Raw genomic sequence first — 17,251 nt, 5'->3', positions numbered from 1 at the left:
GTGGAGAGTAAACATCCCTGGCCTGACTGAGGAGGATTGGGAAGGTTGTTTGTCCTCTTTTGTGACTAATATGATTTCAGCCAGAGACCGTTTCCTACAAGTTAAGTTCTTGCACAGGGCCTACTTTACCCCAAAAAAGATTGACAATTATGAACCCCGAGGCCCCAGTGCCCTGTCCCAGGTGTGGTATGCAGGCTGCTTCTTTTCTCCAAATGGTCTGGTCCTGTCCACAACTTGCTGCCTTTTGGTCAGAGATTCTCACTGATCTCAATCGGATAACCCCTTTAGCCCTCGAGTCGGATCCCAGGTTTATGTTGCTCAATGCTTTTGGCACTAACGTTAAGGGCCGATATACTAAGTTGTTCTTAAGTTATGCCACCTTTTATCCACGTAGGGAGATATTTCTCCATTGGAAAGATGCTGCACCGCCCACGGTAGATACTTGGCGCTCTGTTTAAAATTCTGTATTTCCACTGTATAGAATCAGTTACCTCAACCGGTATTCGATAAAATCTGGATGGATAGACGCTTGAGGCTCGGAGATTGCAGACGATGATCTAGGTCATGAAGCTTGATAACAGTTTACTTATATGCTCTCTTGCCTTTTAATACCTATGTTTTTAACTAATCTTATCACTTGGGGTCCCCCCCGTCTCTATGGTTTCTCCTGTATCCATATAGTACAATACACCTGTCAGAGGACCATCCTACTGTATTCTAGGGGTCTCACACCACTTTCTCCTCTGGGATATCAGCAAATCGCTCTATGTGGTAATCCCTATTGTAATGTAAATGTTACCGACTGTGTCTGTTCATCGCTTGTAATGTAAAGATTTGGATAAACCTTTTCTTGTTAAAAAAGAAAATGAAGATGATGGAAGGGACATGGGAACCCAGAAGTGACATTCTACACGTTGCGGTCAGGTCAGTAAGAGGAAGGAGAGAACAGCAAATGGATGTTCACTGGGCTCCTTCCCCTGCCTTGCTGGTTCCGGGTGGAGCCTGGGAAGCATGTCGGGGTGGGGGTTTGGGGTAAACATGTGCACATCCGAAAAATTGGTTTGTTTTCGTTTCATTCTTTTTTTTTTGGGTCATTCGTTATGATCAAAATTCGGAAATTTGAAAATTCGTAAATTGGGAAAATTCGTAAATTCGAAAATCTGGAAATTTGACATTTCGTAAATCTGAAAAACGGAGATTCAAAAATTTGAAAAACCAAAATCTGGAAATTCTAAATAATAACTGATAACTAAATATTAAATTACAGGTATTGGAATTTCCTTTCAAATTTGGCTGTTAGTATGAATATGAATTTATCCAAAGTTACAAATTATCCAGAATAATGAATGTTGCATCTAAACAAATGGAACGGAACCAATTAATAATTAATAATAAAACATTTTTATTATTATTGCTATTTATGATTAATAATTTGTTACGTTTTATACATTTAGCTACGGCATTCATTATTTCGGAAAACTAGTAACTTTGGATAAATTGGTATTCGTTACGTTCACTAACAGACAAATTTAAAAGGAAATTCCAATACCTATAATTTAATAGTTAGGTATAGTTAAGTCATTATTAGTTATTATTTAAGATTGTGGAATTTTACAATTTTAAAATTTCCTTATTTTAGAATTTCCGAATTTTCAGATTCTCGAATTTCAAATTTACGAATTTTCGAATATTCACATTTATGTACATACGAAAAAATGTGTTAAACGGGTTTTCGTTAATTCGGATATTTCTGAACTCATGAATATGTCGAAATTTGGTAAAAAACAAATTCAGAAAGAAACGTATTGCACATGCCTAGTTTGGGGACTGTTACCGGGGTGTGTGGAAGTGATGATCAGGCGGCTCCATAGCTGACGGATCACTTCCATTTGAAAGCTGGCAGTCAGCTAGATAGACATACATTCAACTGTAATCCCCCCACCCCACTGCTGAAAACACACTGACAATCGACCTTTTCCCAACCGTAACCCTAACCCAAATTTAGCCATTTTATCTTTATTTTATTTATTTTTACACAACTTTTATTTTTAAAAAATAATACTTCTCCTTTAGCAAGGATAGAATGTATCTTTTTCTCCCTTCAAGAGAAGAAAGAGTACAGGGAAGGCTCTGGTGTTAATTCTCCTTTACACTTTACATGTTAAGTGGAACATGGTCATGTATAGCAGAGACGCACTTTGCATTTTTTTTGTCTTGAAGCTTTTATTTGGATTTCAACTTAATTTCATAACATTAGAACTCTGTCTAACAATAGAAGCAAAATGATACCCCAGCTCCACTGCCAATATGATGATCTATGAACTGTGAACGGGTGTTCTAGCCGGGACATTCAGGCCCCAAAATGCAGTACTTGAATCAGAAAAGGGCTGGCGACTCGGATGCTCTTGACTAAAGGATTCGTCAACCTTGGGTCTTACCATTAAATTACAGACACAGACTGCGTGACATGGGTTTTATAAGGCCACAGCAGCCAATTTTATTAACCAAATAATAAATAACAAAAAGAACATGAAAACAAATAACAAAATAATGTCCAACAGCAAGAGGTCTTTGGGTATCTTAAAAAAGGCACACTTTATAACTGTAAACGGTCTACATCCTCAGCTGTGCCCCAACAGGCTCGAGGACACTCGGACATCACAACTAACTCCATATTCCCCTCCCCCAGGGGATTTATCTCCTGGGAGAACCACCGCTAACAAATGTAAGCGCCATCCTTAGATGGGCCCCACTACTCCTGTGACCATGTAAAATTTGTATTGACACCCAAAGACCCCTTGAACCGCCAACTGCTGTGACAAGTTTAAAATACACCACAACATTACATTTTACCGTAGACAACAAGAATTATAAATTTTTGTTTTTTTTTTTTTTTTTTTTTTTTTTTTTTATTTTACTTATTATTATTATTATTATTATTTTTTTTTTTTTTTTTTTTTTTTATTCTTTGTTTTCCTTATTGTATTTTGTTTTTTTTTTTTTTTTTTTTTTTTTTTTTGAAAATAAAGTTGAATGACACAAACCCTTCAACCGTATTCATAAAATACCAATACAACCCATACCTATCCAACCTGCTGACTCCTAACACCAGGGCGGGAGGGTGGGAAGATGTCTCCTCTCCAAACTTCTCCGAGTGATGCAGAATCCACCCCCTACACCGGACCCCAACCTCTGAATCCAGCCCCCACCAACTTCTACCTCCAATCAGGTAAGAGCTGAACCTGTGACCCACCACTGACCTGACTGACCGTTCCCTGACCCCTGTTCCTCCCCTAGTCATGCATCCCCTCCGTCTATTCTCTCCTACGGGTCTCACTTGACTAAAGGATTCGTCAACCTTGGGTCTTACCATTAAATTACAGACACAGACTGCGTGACATGGGTTTTATAAGGCCACAGCAGCCAATTTTATTAACCAAATAATAAATAACAAAAAGAACATGAAAACAAATAACAAAATAATGTCCAACAGCAAGAGGTCTTTGGGTATCTTAAAAAAGGCACACTTTATAACTGTAAACGGTCTACATCCTCAGCTGTGCCCCAACAGGCTCGAGGACACTCGGACATCACAACTAACTCCATATTCCCCTCCCCCAGGGGATTTATCTCCTGGGAGAACCACCGCTAACAAATGTAAGCGCCATCCTTAGATGGGCCCCACTACTCCTGTGACCATGTAAAATTTGTATTGACACCCAAAGACCCCTTGAACCGCCACGAGAGCTTGATTGACAACCTCATTCAAGCGAATCCCTCCACACCTGCAACGCTCTTGCCACACCCTCCTGAAGGTCCAAGGACCATATGTCTATGCCCACTGCATTTAAGTGAACACCGTCGTCTCGCCAATAGCGAACAGACTGATCCTCCAGCTCCCTGTGTCGAATTACTATGCCCCCGAGCCGGGCCACAAACCTCCCAACCTCCCTATTCAACTTAATTCTGGCTTTGTTAACCCTGCTTACGGAGCGGGCGAACCGCCACACTTTTCTTGCCACAATATCTGACCACACAATAATACAGCCAGGAAAATCACGTAGCAGACGCAAAATATCAAATTTGATATCCCTCACCAGATCCCTGGCAGCCCGCACCCCTAAATCATTGCCTCCTGCCTGTAAAACTAGAACATCTGGGGGCCTGTCAATTCTGGAAAAATAGTGAAATTCAGGCAGGACTTGGCCCCACATCATTCCACGTATACCCAACCATTTTAAGACAGCCTCACTCCGAGAAATGCCCAGTTGCCTCCCTTCAGGACGTACATCAGCCCTAACAGCCCCCCAGAACACGTATGAATCCCCCAGAATCCAGACCAGGCCAGGAGGAAGATCTGAAAGAAACATAAAAGGAACATAAAACCACACCCGCATACTCAATGCAACTTCAAAGCAAATGAGGGCGAACATAAATCTTAAAACGATCAGACTCCCACCTCCCTATGCGTCTCACTACCTGCGAACCCAAACCCCACCTAGCCGCTTCTGTGGCTGCCCCCACACGAAAGGAGTGAGTATTAAACTGGGAAACCTCCCTGCCCGCCTTTTCCAAACAACGTCGAAAAACTGACAAAATTGAAAACGCGACAAGGATGAGCCATCCTTGTGCATCAAAAAGGTTCCCGGCCTCCACCCCCTAACCCCAAGATATCGTTGCACCGAAGAAACCGGGCAAACCGATTCCGGAAGCACCCGAAACAACGACACGGAAACCCCTTTACCCAATTGATCAGTTTTAGACTTGCCAATATGAATCCGAACACAATCCCCAGACAGGGTCACGTCCTTCAAACTTAACCCCCCTACTCCACACCTGTTCTTGCTAACTAGTTCCCCAATGCGCAACGCTCCAAAAAATGCTAACGCAAAAGCCACATTGAAAAGCCTCACCTCATAAACAGACGTACAAACCCCGGGCAACAGCTCCACCAACTCTTGAAGCAACTCAAACGAGACCGGGCGCCTCGTATCTGGCAGTACTCTCCCCCGCCGAAACCCCTTCATGGCCTGACGCACCCTGAAATCCTTAGTCATGTCCTGCAGGCCCTGCATCCTAAATAGAAAAGCCAGGGCAGCTAAACTCTTGTTCATTTTGGACACTGACTTGCCTTGTGTAAATCCCGTCCCAATAAAATACAGCAACAAAGCCACGCGATCATGTGATGAAAAATCCCCCCCAACCGAACTTACCAGGGTAGACCACTCACCCCATACCGACGAGTACGCCGCCCACGTACCCCCAGTCACCGATCGACGTAACAGCTCCTCAGCTACTCCAATGCCAGTCTCCACAGCCTGTCGGGACAAGGAACCCCCAGTTGCTCCGACTCCGGCGCCAACCTCCGGAACCTCTCCCACTGGAAACGAGACAAAGAATCGGCAATGGAATTCAACACCCCCGGAACATGAACAGCTTGTACAAAACAATTCAAGCTTAAGCACTTTAAAACCAAGTGCTGCAACAAGCGCACCACTGGCGGAGAAGAAGCGGACAAGCGCGTTATAACCTCCACCACCCCCAAATTGTCACAGTGAAAACAGATCCGCCTATCCCGAAATTTGTAGCCCCAGATTTCAACCGCCACTACAATCGGAAATAGTTCCAGTAACACTAAATTACGTAAGAACCCCGCCGAACTCCATTCTTCTGGCCACACTGCCGCGCACCAAGCCCCTTGGCAGAAAGCCCCAAAACCAGAACTACCAGCTGCATCAGTGAAAATATCCAGGTCAGAGGCTGCCACAACCGGCGCCATCCATAAAGACCTGCCATTGTATGTGGACAAAAACTCACCCCAAACCCTCAAATCGGCCTTCAGCTCACGCGAAAGCCTGATGAAGTGATGCGGCTTCAGTACTCCCGCAGTGGCAGCACATAAGCGGCGACTAAAGATGCGTCCCATAGGCATGATGCGGCATGCGAAATTAAGCTTACCCAATAACGACTGCAACTGCCTAAGCCTGACCTTCCTCGCCACCTCAGCCTCCGCCACCCCTTGACGCAAGTCCTCCAGTTTGTCGTTCGGGAGACGACATTCCATCAGACGCGTGTCAATGACAATGCCCAAAAACTGCATGACTGTAGAAGGACCTTCCGTCTTACCCGGCGCTAAAGGAATTCCAAAACGTGACGCAATAGATTCCAAAGTGTGTAACAGCACTGAACACACAGAGGAATCCGGTGGGCCGATGCAAAGAAAATCGTCGAGATAGTGCAGCACCGACCTCAACTGAGTCTCTTCCCTAACTACCCATTCCACAAAAGTGCTAAACACCTCAAAATATGCGCAAGAGATGGAACAGCCCATCGGCAAACAACGGTCCATATAAAACTGCCCTTCCCAACAGCAGCCAAGCAAATGTTGACTGTCCGGATGTACCGGCAGCAGACGAAAAGCGGATTCTATATCCGTCTTCGCCATCAATGAACCTTGGCCAAACCGTTGAACCCAACCAACCGCGGCATCAAAGGAGGTGTAAGACACCGAAGACAGCTCCGGAGAAATGGCATCATTCACCGAAGTCCCCTTCGGATACGACAAATGATGAATTAACCGGAATTTGTTGGGTTCCTTTTTGGGTACCACCCCAAGGGGAGAAACATGTAAAAACAAAACGGGGGGTTGAGCGAATGGTCCGGCCATTCTCCCGAGTTCCACCTCTTTTGCCAGTTTGTCCGAAACAACCTGGGAAAACTGGCGCGCTGATTTCAAATTTTGAGCCCGCGGAGACGGGGCCACAGGTCCCGAACACGGGATCCTAAAACCATGGGCAAAACCATCAGCCAAAAAACTTGCCGCCTCCCGTCGTGGATATCTATCTAGATACGGTACCATCTCGGGAAGGTTTACTGGCGTCCTCCCTTTTTGAGGCCGACTCAACGGGTTGGGACTTTCCTTTTTTGAAACACTTGGCATAACTGTGGGAGCCCCCGCAACCAGAGCACTCGTGACGGAAACGACAGTTTGCGCCAAAACGGCACGACCCCTCGTTAAACTGCCAGCAAATTCCCTTTCGCTGTGTGGCCGACTGTCCAGCGGCACCTGAACCGCCGGCCCCTCCGAGAAAGGGCTGTCCCGAAACCCTCGCATGTGACATAAGCTTCATCCAAAGCCCAATGTCCTTATGGTCCCAGCGCAAGCCCGGACGCAAAGCCTTGCGCTGGCGGAACTGCTCGTCATAGCGCAGCCAAGCCATTCCTCCATAAGTTCGATAAGCCTCCCCAATGGCATCCAGATAACAAAAAAGCGGAGAACAATTCTCTGGTGCTTTTTCGCCAATTACGCTAGCCAAAATGGCAAACGCCTGAAGCCAATTCCCAAAAGTGCGAGGAATAAGCCTCCAGCGTCGCTTCTCCTCCTCCTCCTTCTTGCTTTCGTCTGCCTTACCCTTGTCGATATTAAATTTCTCTAACGGCAAAAGAGAGAATATTTCAACATATTCCCCTTTCCAGATCTTTTCTCGTACATCTTGCTTTAGATGCACTCCCAGTGGGCCCTCAAAGCACACATAAATCTCGCACTTCGCCGCATCCGCCAACCGCACCTTATCCTCAGAGGACTCCTTCCCTTTATTCGCGTCCACCCCAGTCACCTCCGTCTGCGACGCCGACGTCACGCTAACCCCGGAGGACCCCCCCGCCCCGGATACCGCAACTGCAAGCGGCTCTGCTGGGGGGGGTGTGCTAGGAACTACAGAGTCCACGCCGGCGGCAGCGGGAGCCCATGCCCCAACGGGCCCCTGAGATGCTAAAGAAGACCCCGCCGGATCAAAACGGGCCAATAACTCCCGAAAGCCTGCAAAAAATGCGGACAAAACCGGCGCAGCACCCGCATCTCCACCCACCACTCCTGGCACTGAACTAACCTCTGAGGAAACCCCCAAATTAACCCCCCCCATCTGACTAGTATGTAAAGGTAAAATTGGCGACTTACCAGGCTGCAGCCGAACCGCCACACGACTAGCCGTCTGTCCGGATCCCAGCTGGCTCCGCAAAGCAGGACGCCTCCCGACCGATCGATCGTCTTCATCCGCGCTGGTGAGCTCACCGGACTCAGCCGAAGAATCTTGCCGCGGCGACGTCCCCTGCCTCATTTGCACAAGCGGCTCCTCTTCAGGGCTCCTGGAAGCCTCCTCTTCAGCCCCGGGCTCAGTTCTCTCCATGGAAGAGCTGCTGGGCACAGTAGTACCCCCAGCTGCAGCAGGGACGCGCTGTCTCTTTAAGGGGGCGTGTCCCCCAGCCTGGGCCTTCACACTCTTCCTGCTGTGACGTCCCGCCTGCGATGTGGATGGTGAACCAGCAGAGGGCGCTCCCACCCCACCGCTGTTCGTGCCTACCATCTCATCCAGCTGAGCTCCGCTCTGCGCAGCAGTGGCAGAGGGAGCCGAACGCTCCGGAGCCCTGTGTCGGCGGCTGGCGGGGGACGATGACGGCACCCCCCCAGTGAGTCTCCCTGAAGCCTGGGCATCCTTCTCTCTCTGGACAGCTGAGGGGCAGGGACGCCCCCCACTGCGCATCCCGCTGCGTCTCCCCCGCTGAGCAGCCCTCCCACACAGGACATCTACACGGGGGGGGGGGAGGGGGAGGGCTGCCGCATGCTCCGGCCTGAGCTGCGAGCAGTAGAAGAGCGCCGTGGGGTAGGATTCCTCCCAGGGCCCACACCGGAAGCATGAGCAGGCAGCCCCGCAGTAAGCCCTGGAGGGTCCCTGGGACAGGGGCTCCTTCTCGCTCGATGAGCCTTAGGGACAGGAGATGGGCTCAGGCGCTCCGGCGGGCGCACCTTTCTAGCTCGTTTCCTCCCCGGGGAAGAAGGGACAGGTGAAGTAGAAGATCCCGACCCCCCAAGCACGTCAGCCAGCTGCTGCTGCAGCCACTGAGGGCCCCGTTCGACTGCTGCGGCCCTGACCTGAGCTAACAAGGCCTCTAGCTCACTCATCTCCCTGTCTGTCTACCTGCAGGTGACCAGCACGTATGTCCCAAGAAGATGTCTCCTCTCCAAACTTCTCCGAGTGATGCAGAATCCACCCCCTACACCGGACCCCAACCTCTGAATCCAGCCCCCACCAACTTCTACCTCCAATCAGGTAAGAGCTGAACCTGTGACCCACCACTGACCTGACTGACCGTTCCCTGACCCCTGTTCCTCCCCTAGTCATGCATCCCCTCCGTCTATTCTCTCCTACGGGTCTCACTTGAATAAAAGTCCTTTATTGGGTTACATGGGTACAGGCTACGCTGACACGTTTCAGCTAAGAAACCTTCATCAAAGCATCTGTCTGACAATAGCTGTGGTTTAATAATGCTATTCTTGCCCATGTGCGTCAAAGTAGAGATTCGAAATTGATCGGATAACGCATTATTCCCTTATTGCATCCTGTAGCATCTGGTGACACACATTATGTCATTTAGTTTGTAAGGTACAGCAATAATAAAAAATACATAAATGGTCTCTTTGTTCACTCGTAGGGGATCTATGAAGTAAATCTCAATGATAATATTCAGCTAGTAAAATGTCAAGCACATCAACAGACATCATCCTGCAACAATGAAACATTGTTCTCATTTGTACAATTCAAGGTAATCTGGTATCACACCGTACACACATAGCCTTCAGAATTACAATGGAATGCTAGGTTCAATAAATCAGGAGTACATTTTCCTTATTGAAAGAAAGAACCAGAGCATGAACATAAACATAAAGAGCCGGCTTTTCCTCACCCGTGTCTAATAGACGCGAGTAGAGGAGAGCCGATCGACTGCTCTCCTGACGGGGGGGGGGGGTCTGCGCTGATTGATTATCAACACAGTCCCCCCGAGGATGCCCACCCAGGACCACCAGGGAAGCCACCAGGACCAACAGGGATCCCCACCGCTGATGCCCACCAGGTATGCCACCCATGGCCATCAGGATTGGCAATCAGTGCCCACATATGATTCCAATCAGTGCCCATCAACAATGCTTCCTTATCAGTGATGCCCATCAGTGCCATCTATCAGTGTCCATCAGTGCCACCCATCAGTATCCATCAGTGCCACCTATCAGTGCCAATTCTTGCCCATCAGTGCCCACCTATCAGTGCCCATCAGTGCTACCCATAATTACCCATCAGTGCAGCCTTTCAGTGCCTATCAGTGTCGCCTATCAGTGCCCAGCTGTGCCGCCTATGAGTGCCCATTTGTGCCACCTATGAGTGCGCATCAGTGCTGCATATCAGTGCCACCTTTGAGTGCTGCCTATCAGTGCCCATCAGTGTCACATATCAGTGCCCATCATCAGTGCTGCCTCATAAGTGCCGTCCGTGTAGCCTCATCAGTCCCTATCAGTGAAGGAGAAAACTTACTTATTTAAAAAAATTAATAACAGAAACAAAGAAAAACTTTTTTTTTTTTTTTAATTTTCAGTCTTTTTTATTTGTTTAGCAAAAAAATTAAAAAACCCCAGAGGTGAAAAAATACCACCAAAAGAAATCTCTATTTGTGGAAACAAAATGATAAAAATTTTGTTTGGGTACAGTGTAACATGACCGCGCAATTGTCATTGAAACAGCGACAGCGCCGAAAGCTGAAAATTGGCCTGGGCAAGAGGGGTGGAAAGTGTCTGGTATTGAAGTGGTTAATATATTCTATTTTCATAATGTGTATCTATTTGTATATTGGTGCTGATGAATATATATATTATTAAGGGACTTTGGTAACCGGTACAATATACAATACACTCAGTATAGTTTTGATTCATCAATATCACATAAAATTATTATTTTCTATGGATAACTGTGTAATTCTTACATATATATATATATATATATATATATATATATATATATATATATATATATATATAAAATGGAAAGTAGCAATATGGGTAAGTGACAATGACTGGAAAAAAAAGGCACCAACATCCCTGTAGATACATGTAAAAGAGGGGGATTTTTAGTGGGACTTTTTAGGTGCCAACAAGGGAAATAAATAATTTCAATCCATAGTAGATATAGAAAAATAAATTAAAAGATTTTTATTGATACATACAAAACAAAAAGATTTGGTATAAATTGTATACACATGTGCAATGATACATCTAAAATTCAGAAAAGATGACAAAATATAGTCACTTGAAGATCGCATTGGAGCGGTTATCCCGACATGTTTCGCCACTTTGGGCTGATCAGGGGATATTTTAAGGACAGTTAGATGTAACACTGCATAAAACCAAAACAAAATTAAAACCATTACATTAACTAGGAATACAATAAGGAAATTGAAATGGAAATAATAATGGTACAATAAGACAAGCTGTCGACTATCATACCCGTCATCAATCGCTCACCCAAATGAGGGTCTTGTTTCTGCGACTCAAGGTCAAGTCACGTCAGACCGTCAATGGGTAATGCACATGGGGAAACAACATTCATGGCTTGAAGAATGTTCCCTTTCCATTCCCCCCCCTTCCCTCTAGTCACCTCTCTCTGTTCCCTTCCTCCACCCCCTCCCCCCATTTCACTTACACTAATTTAGTGGATTAATTTCCCCTTACTTCACTCAACTACTTTACTAATGTTTGCACTATTCTGTTAGCTAGATTTCAGCCAAAGAGTTTTCTTCAAGCCATGAATGTTGTTTCCCCATGTGCACTACCCATTGACGGTCTGACGTGACTTGACCTTGAGTCGCAGAAACAAGATCCTCATTTGGGTGAGGTATTGATGACGGGCATGATAGTCGACAGCTTGTCATATTGTACCATTATTATTTCCATTATTTCGACTATTAAATTGAAATCAGTAAGGTTCCGAGTTCACATTAAAAAAAATGTCTCCAAGTTTAGATATCGCATCCTGTTTATCAGAAAGTCCCTGAATTCAGAACATTTGTAAAGTCCTCAAAATCAACAACAGTTATGAAAATTATCACTAAAGTAGGTGGTAACTTAGTTATCAAGGGTAAACTTAAATGAAAAGAAAGTTGCCGTCAAAGTGAGACAAAGCAGTGGGGGATTCCCTTAATCTATACCAGCCCTTATTCTAGATCAGTGGTCTCCAAACTGTGGCCCTTGTCTTGCTTTTATCCAGTACTTGGGGCATTATTCATCTCATTGATACATGGCATTAATCCTCCTACTGACACTATCGATGAGGCACTATTCTTTCCACTGACACCAACAGTGGCGTATTTTTCCTCTCACTGACACCAATGGTGGGTCCCTATTCCTCCTACTGACAAAGATTTATCATGATTGGAAAACTATTCCTCCCACTAACACTAAAGACGGGGCACTATTCCTCCCAATGATAGCAACAATGGGATACAATTCCTCCCACTGACACATACAATGGAGCACTATTCCTCCTATGGATTAAGAAAAGGGAGGAATTGGTAACTGTATAGTGAAAAGACCTGGTCTGTCCAATCCAATAATGAACGACAAACAAAAACCTAGTGCTCAAGGCATGGTAAATCCCTTGTGGATCTTTAATAGGCAGACCAGGTAAGGAAGTAAAAATATTATATTTTATTTCATTTTAACATCAATAAAAAATGAGAACAATATATAACATCATGAAAAATCAAGATACATAGTACCCAGAATACCGCAACTGTATGTTGAACAAACTGCCCATGGAGAACCAATGGGCTAGCAATGTAGCATACTGGCGTAGACACCTTACATGTTTCGGACCAAATCTAGTCCTTCTACAGAGGTTTTATGTCCTATGTGTCAAAAAATACATACACATATCTCAAGTATATAATTGATAATGGTTATACAGATGTACTTACAAAAATGCATATATCAATGCTGCAAATCTCCACAGTGGAGAGATGGCAGCAATTGCTTCAACTACAAGGACCCTATAGCATTGGAGCAACTGCTCCTGCCAATACGTGACCAGCAGCCAAAGGAGTAGTGTTGTTTGTAAGAAAAAAGGAGTTTTTAAATGCTCATCTGTATGGACAAGCTAAAGGTATGAATTAGGATTTTCATGAGGTTAACAGCAAAAAGGTAAAAAAAGTAGACAATTGTATATGAGAGGTTATTGTATGGACATGTGAATGCCTATCCGTGGCATGCACATAATCCATAACAATACAAGTGAAAATGTTTTTCAAAGATACCTCAAAAAACACTACTCCTTTGGTTGCTGGTCACATATCGGCAGGAGCAGTTGCTCCAGTGCTATAGGGTCCTTTTAGTTGAAGCAATTGCTGCCATCTCTCCACTGTTTCCCTGTCTCCATCCTTGGGTCCATCAGTGTTGCACTTTCCGAACTGTGGGACCAACAACCATTTTATCCTTTGGATACATGTGGAATTTGCATTTGAGATATATGTATGATTTTTTGATTTTTCATATTTTGCTACCACAATACTAATATACAGTATATTGCATATCTATATTATAGAATTTTCGCTACCCATATGACATAAAACCTCTGTAGAAGGACTAGATTTGGTCCGAAACATGTAAGGGGTATACGCCAGTATGCTACATTGCTAGCCCGTTGGTTCTCCATGGGCAGTTTGTTCAACATGCAGTTGTGGTATTCTGGGTATTATGTATATTGATTTTACATGATGTTATATATTGTTCTAATTATTCATTGATGTTAAAATGAAATAAAATTTACTATTTTTACTTACTTACCTGGTCTGCCTATTAAAGATCCACAGGGGGTTTTACCGTGCCTTGAGTACTAGGTTTTTGTTTCTGTCGTTCATTATTGGATTGGACAGACCAGGTTTTTTTCGCTATACACTTACCAATTCCTCCCTTTTCTTAATCCATAATTTCTGACAGAAAAAGTCAGATGGGAGCTTTTCATTGTATATACCGACCGTGTGTATGCCCCATCGGACTTTTAACGTTGCAAATTCAGATGGACTTAGAAAGAGAACATGTTCTATATTTTTCCGACAGAATAAGTTCCTATCGGGAAAACCACTTGTCTGTATGCTGTTTCGACGTACCAAAAATGACGCATGCTCTGAAGCAAGTACGAGAGGGAAGCGCTCGGTGTGGTAAAACTAGCGTTTATAATGGAGATAGCACATTCGTCACCCTGCAAATTCTGTGATCTTTTAATGCAGCACTTTCTTTTGTTCTTTATAATGCTAGAAGAATGAAGTTGCTTTGCTGCTGATATTCACACAGAGTTCTCACAAACTTATTTCTTTATTATTTCTCATGATCTCATGAATAATCTTTTACTTTTTAAAAGCCAGATCTCCAGAATAATGTTTAGAATTATTTTTTATAGTCATCTTTTTTTTTAATTTCATCAAGATCTCCTTTTTTTGGATTATTGAAAATATATTTTCTAGTGATCTCCATATATAATTTTTGTGTGTGTGTGTCAAGTTACCACAATAATATTATTATTTTGTATTTTTTAACCTCAAGGAGGTTGGTGTCCCTTGATAATTTGACATTGTCTTTTTGAAATGTACCTGCCTACTCACAAACTGTTCTTTCTGTAGAAAAACACATAGGCAAGTATTTTCAGAAAATAAAATATCCATTTATTCTGGGTAACAAAATACAAAAAGGTAACACTGGAGAAACTTTTGGAATTTGCAAAGCCTTTTGGCCCCCAGGACAGACATCAAGTCTGTGGAAAATAAAATTGTTAGCTTGAGGAGTCCATATAATTTTGAGCCCAATGTGGTCCAGGACTCGCAGAGATTAGGACCAGCAGCAGATGACATATATATGTCCCCAGGCTGTGGTACTACACCAGCCTGCGTCTTCTGTCAGACCAGACTGAACCCAGGCCATCACTTTCTTCTCTTCACTACAGCCCTCCCTTCACGCTTCCCTGCAGCCTTCCTTGGAGGCTGTGGCTTTGGAGGTGGACTTGTGGCAGGAGGAGGAGGATGGACGAGCGCACATACGTGGCTATTCTCAATCAGCTGCCCCCTCGACCCCTTCGGAAGGGCATGAGCAAAAATTCCCTCACAGAAGAGGCGTTGGTCCTCCTCCAGTTTCTGCAAACTAGTGGCTAGATAGCAGCCATAGGCCTCTTCAGCGTCGGGGGGGCTTCTGAGGACATCACTTGCTTCCCTAATGAGGCCCAGTGCTGCCTCCTCCATCATCGTCCCCTTCCTGGGCCTTTTTGTTGTAAGGCAGAGGGGAGGCACCTGTGATTGGGTGAGGCCACTGGGCCCGCCCACCTCCTGGCTGACACTGGGCACGGCCACCTCCTGGCTGACACTTTTCAGACCCTCCTCCTGGCTGAGCTCATCCTGTGCATAAAAAAGGGACCTAGTTTTAGTTTTTGGTTCATCAATCACACACCATTACAAATTGAATGTTAATAAATAGAAAAGACTATCATTCTGACCCCAGCATTTTTCATTCTTGTCCCAAACATTTTTGGCCCCTACTGTCTATTAATATGTAAATCACTTTTTTAAAAATCATTAATTTGTTATCAATTATAACATCTAGTTAACATCATTAATATTAGGACAATAAATATGTATAAAAATAATATACCTGACTCCAGCTGGGAGCATCCACTTCTTCCAGGTTGGAAGGTCCAGGTTGTTCCTCGTCAGCCTCTGCTGAGGTTGAGGGAAGGGTGGAGGGAAGGGTAGAAAGTGATTCCCTGGCTTTAGTCTGGTCGTCCAGAAACCGCAGTTTGTTGAAGTACCACAGCCTGGGTACATACACTTGCGCTGCTGCTGCTCCTGATCTGAGTGATTTCTGGATCTTATTATTCTCCTTCTTATACATGTTCCTCAAGATCCCAATTTTCTTTTCCAAGAACACGATGGTTGCATCAGGGACCCGAGTCTTCACAAATTCCAGAAGTCTCTCCAGCGTTGACCTCCTAGCTTGTTTATAATAATATAAGCTGTGTTTCACCTCCCACAAATTCCTCATCTCCCTGTATTTGTCTATGAAACTGGCCATGAATTCTGGGTCCTTAAAGTGATTCTTATTTGCTGTAAGACAATACACAAGACAAAAACACTAATGTCAGCCTAAACTCTCATAATCTTATCCCAATATAGGCCTCAATCTTGAAGCAGTATAGGCCACTGATGTACCAAAGTTAAGATGATACCCTAGTTAGAACGTACGTCCTCCTTCCTCAGCACACCTAAAGTACGTACGACACACGCGTGTTAACTTATATATATATATATATATATACACTGCGCATGCGTGAAACTCCATCTGCGTTGCCCGTCCCTGACGTTCTTTCTAGTCTATTCCCCGCCCCTTCTCTTCAGCGCGTAGTAGGAGCAACATGGCAGAGACACAGCAGGTGTGTGTTACTAATTCCAGTAATGGGGAGGAAAGCCCGGAGGCAGAAACATCCCGATCCCGGATTTAAGGCCTCAAATATGTCCTTTGGTGAGATGGTGGACATCTTGAGGACGACCGACTATAATGGGAAGTATGGACCGTACCTAAACCCAAATGTGAGAAAGGCCAAGTGGTGTAGTGGGTAGCACTTTCGCCTAGCAGTGAGAAGGGTCGCTGGTTCGAATCCCAACCACGACACTACCTGCCTGGAGTTTGCATGTTCTCCCTGTGCCTGCGTGGGTTTCCTCCGGGTACTCCGGTTTCCTCCCACACTCCAAAGACATGCTGGTAGGTTAATTGGGTCCTGTCTAAATTGTCCCTAGTATGTATGAATGTGAGTTAGGGACCTTAGATTGTAAGTTCCTTGAGGGTAGGGACTGATGTGAATGTACAATGTATATGTAAAGCACTGCGTAAATTGATGGCGCTATATAAGTACCTAAAATAAATAAATAAAATAAATAAAAATGTCTAAAGTTGTGAAGAGTCTGCACATGAATTTTGGGGTACGACGATCCAAGGAGCAATTGAGGAAACGCTGGTCAGACCTGAAACTGAGGGAGCTGGATCATTACAGAAGAATTAAGAAAGAGCTTCGAAAAAGTAATTACTTCTCCTGTGTTCTTATTCAGGAGCACTAGTTGGGACACCAGAAGAAACTTTTTAGTGTGTCCCACACAGGTGCTCCAGTGGATACTTGGTGTGTCTCCATGTGTGAAAATTGTCACAAAAAGGTAAGTATTCCAGCTTTGGTAAGGTAAAAAATCATGCCTTCAGCTTGGAACTCTACCAAAACAGACAATTGTACCCCAGTTCCCAGCAACGTTTCATATTCCTATTTCTGGACTCAGATATCTGTGTGCTAAGTATACCTTTTGTTTCATTCTCATAGGGGAGCAAAGACTCGGAGGACACCAC

The 17,251-nt window shown here is 44.7% G+C and overlaps 1 long non-coding RNA gene across 1 annotated transcript; it reads left to right on the top strand.

Annotated features, from left to right (window-relative positions):
• The first annotated feature begins 8,000 nt into the window (after nt 1–8,000).
• Nucleotides 8,001–9,107, top strand: LOC141108536 (uncharacterized). The gene is made up of 2 exons (XR_012236082.1): nt 8,001–8,466; nt 8,982–9,107. It is a non-coding gene; the product is annotated as an uncharacterized lncRNA (long non-coding RNA).
• The last annotated feature ends 8,144 nt before the right edge of the window (nt 9,108–17,251 follow it).

The sequence above is a fragment of the Aquarana catesbeiana genome, linkage group LG09, assembly GCF_042186555.1.
Source record: "Aquarana catesbeiana isolate 2022-GZ linkage group LG09, ASM4218655v1, whole genome shotgun sequence".
Taxonomy (NCBI): domain Eukaryota; kingdom Metazoa; phylum Chordata; class Amphibia; order Anura; family Ranidae; genus Aquarana; species Aquarana catesbeiana.
Note: the sequence above shows the minus strand (reverse complement) of the source record. Positions and strands in the feature narration are given on the sequence as shown.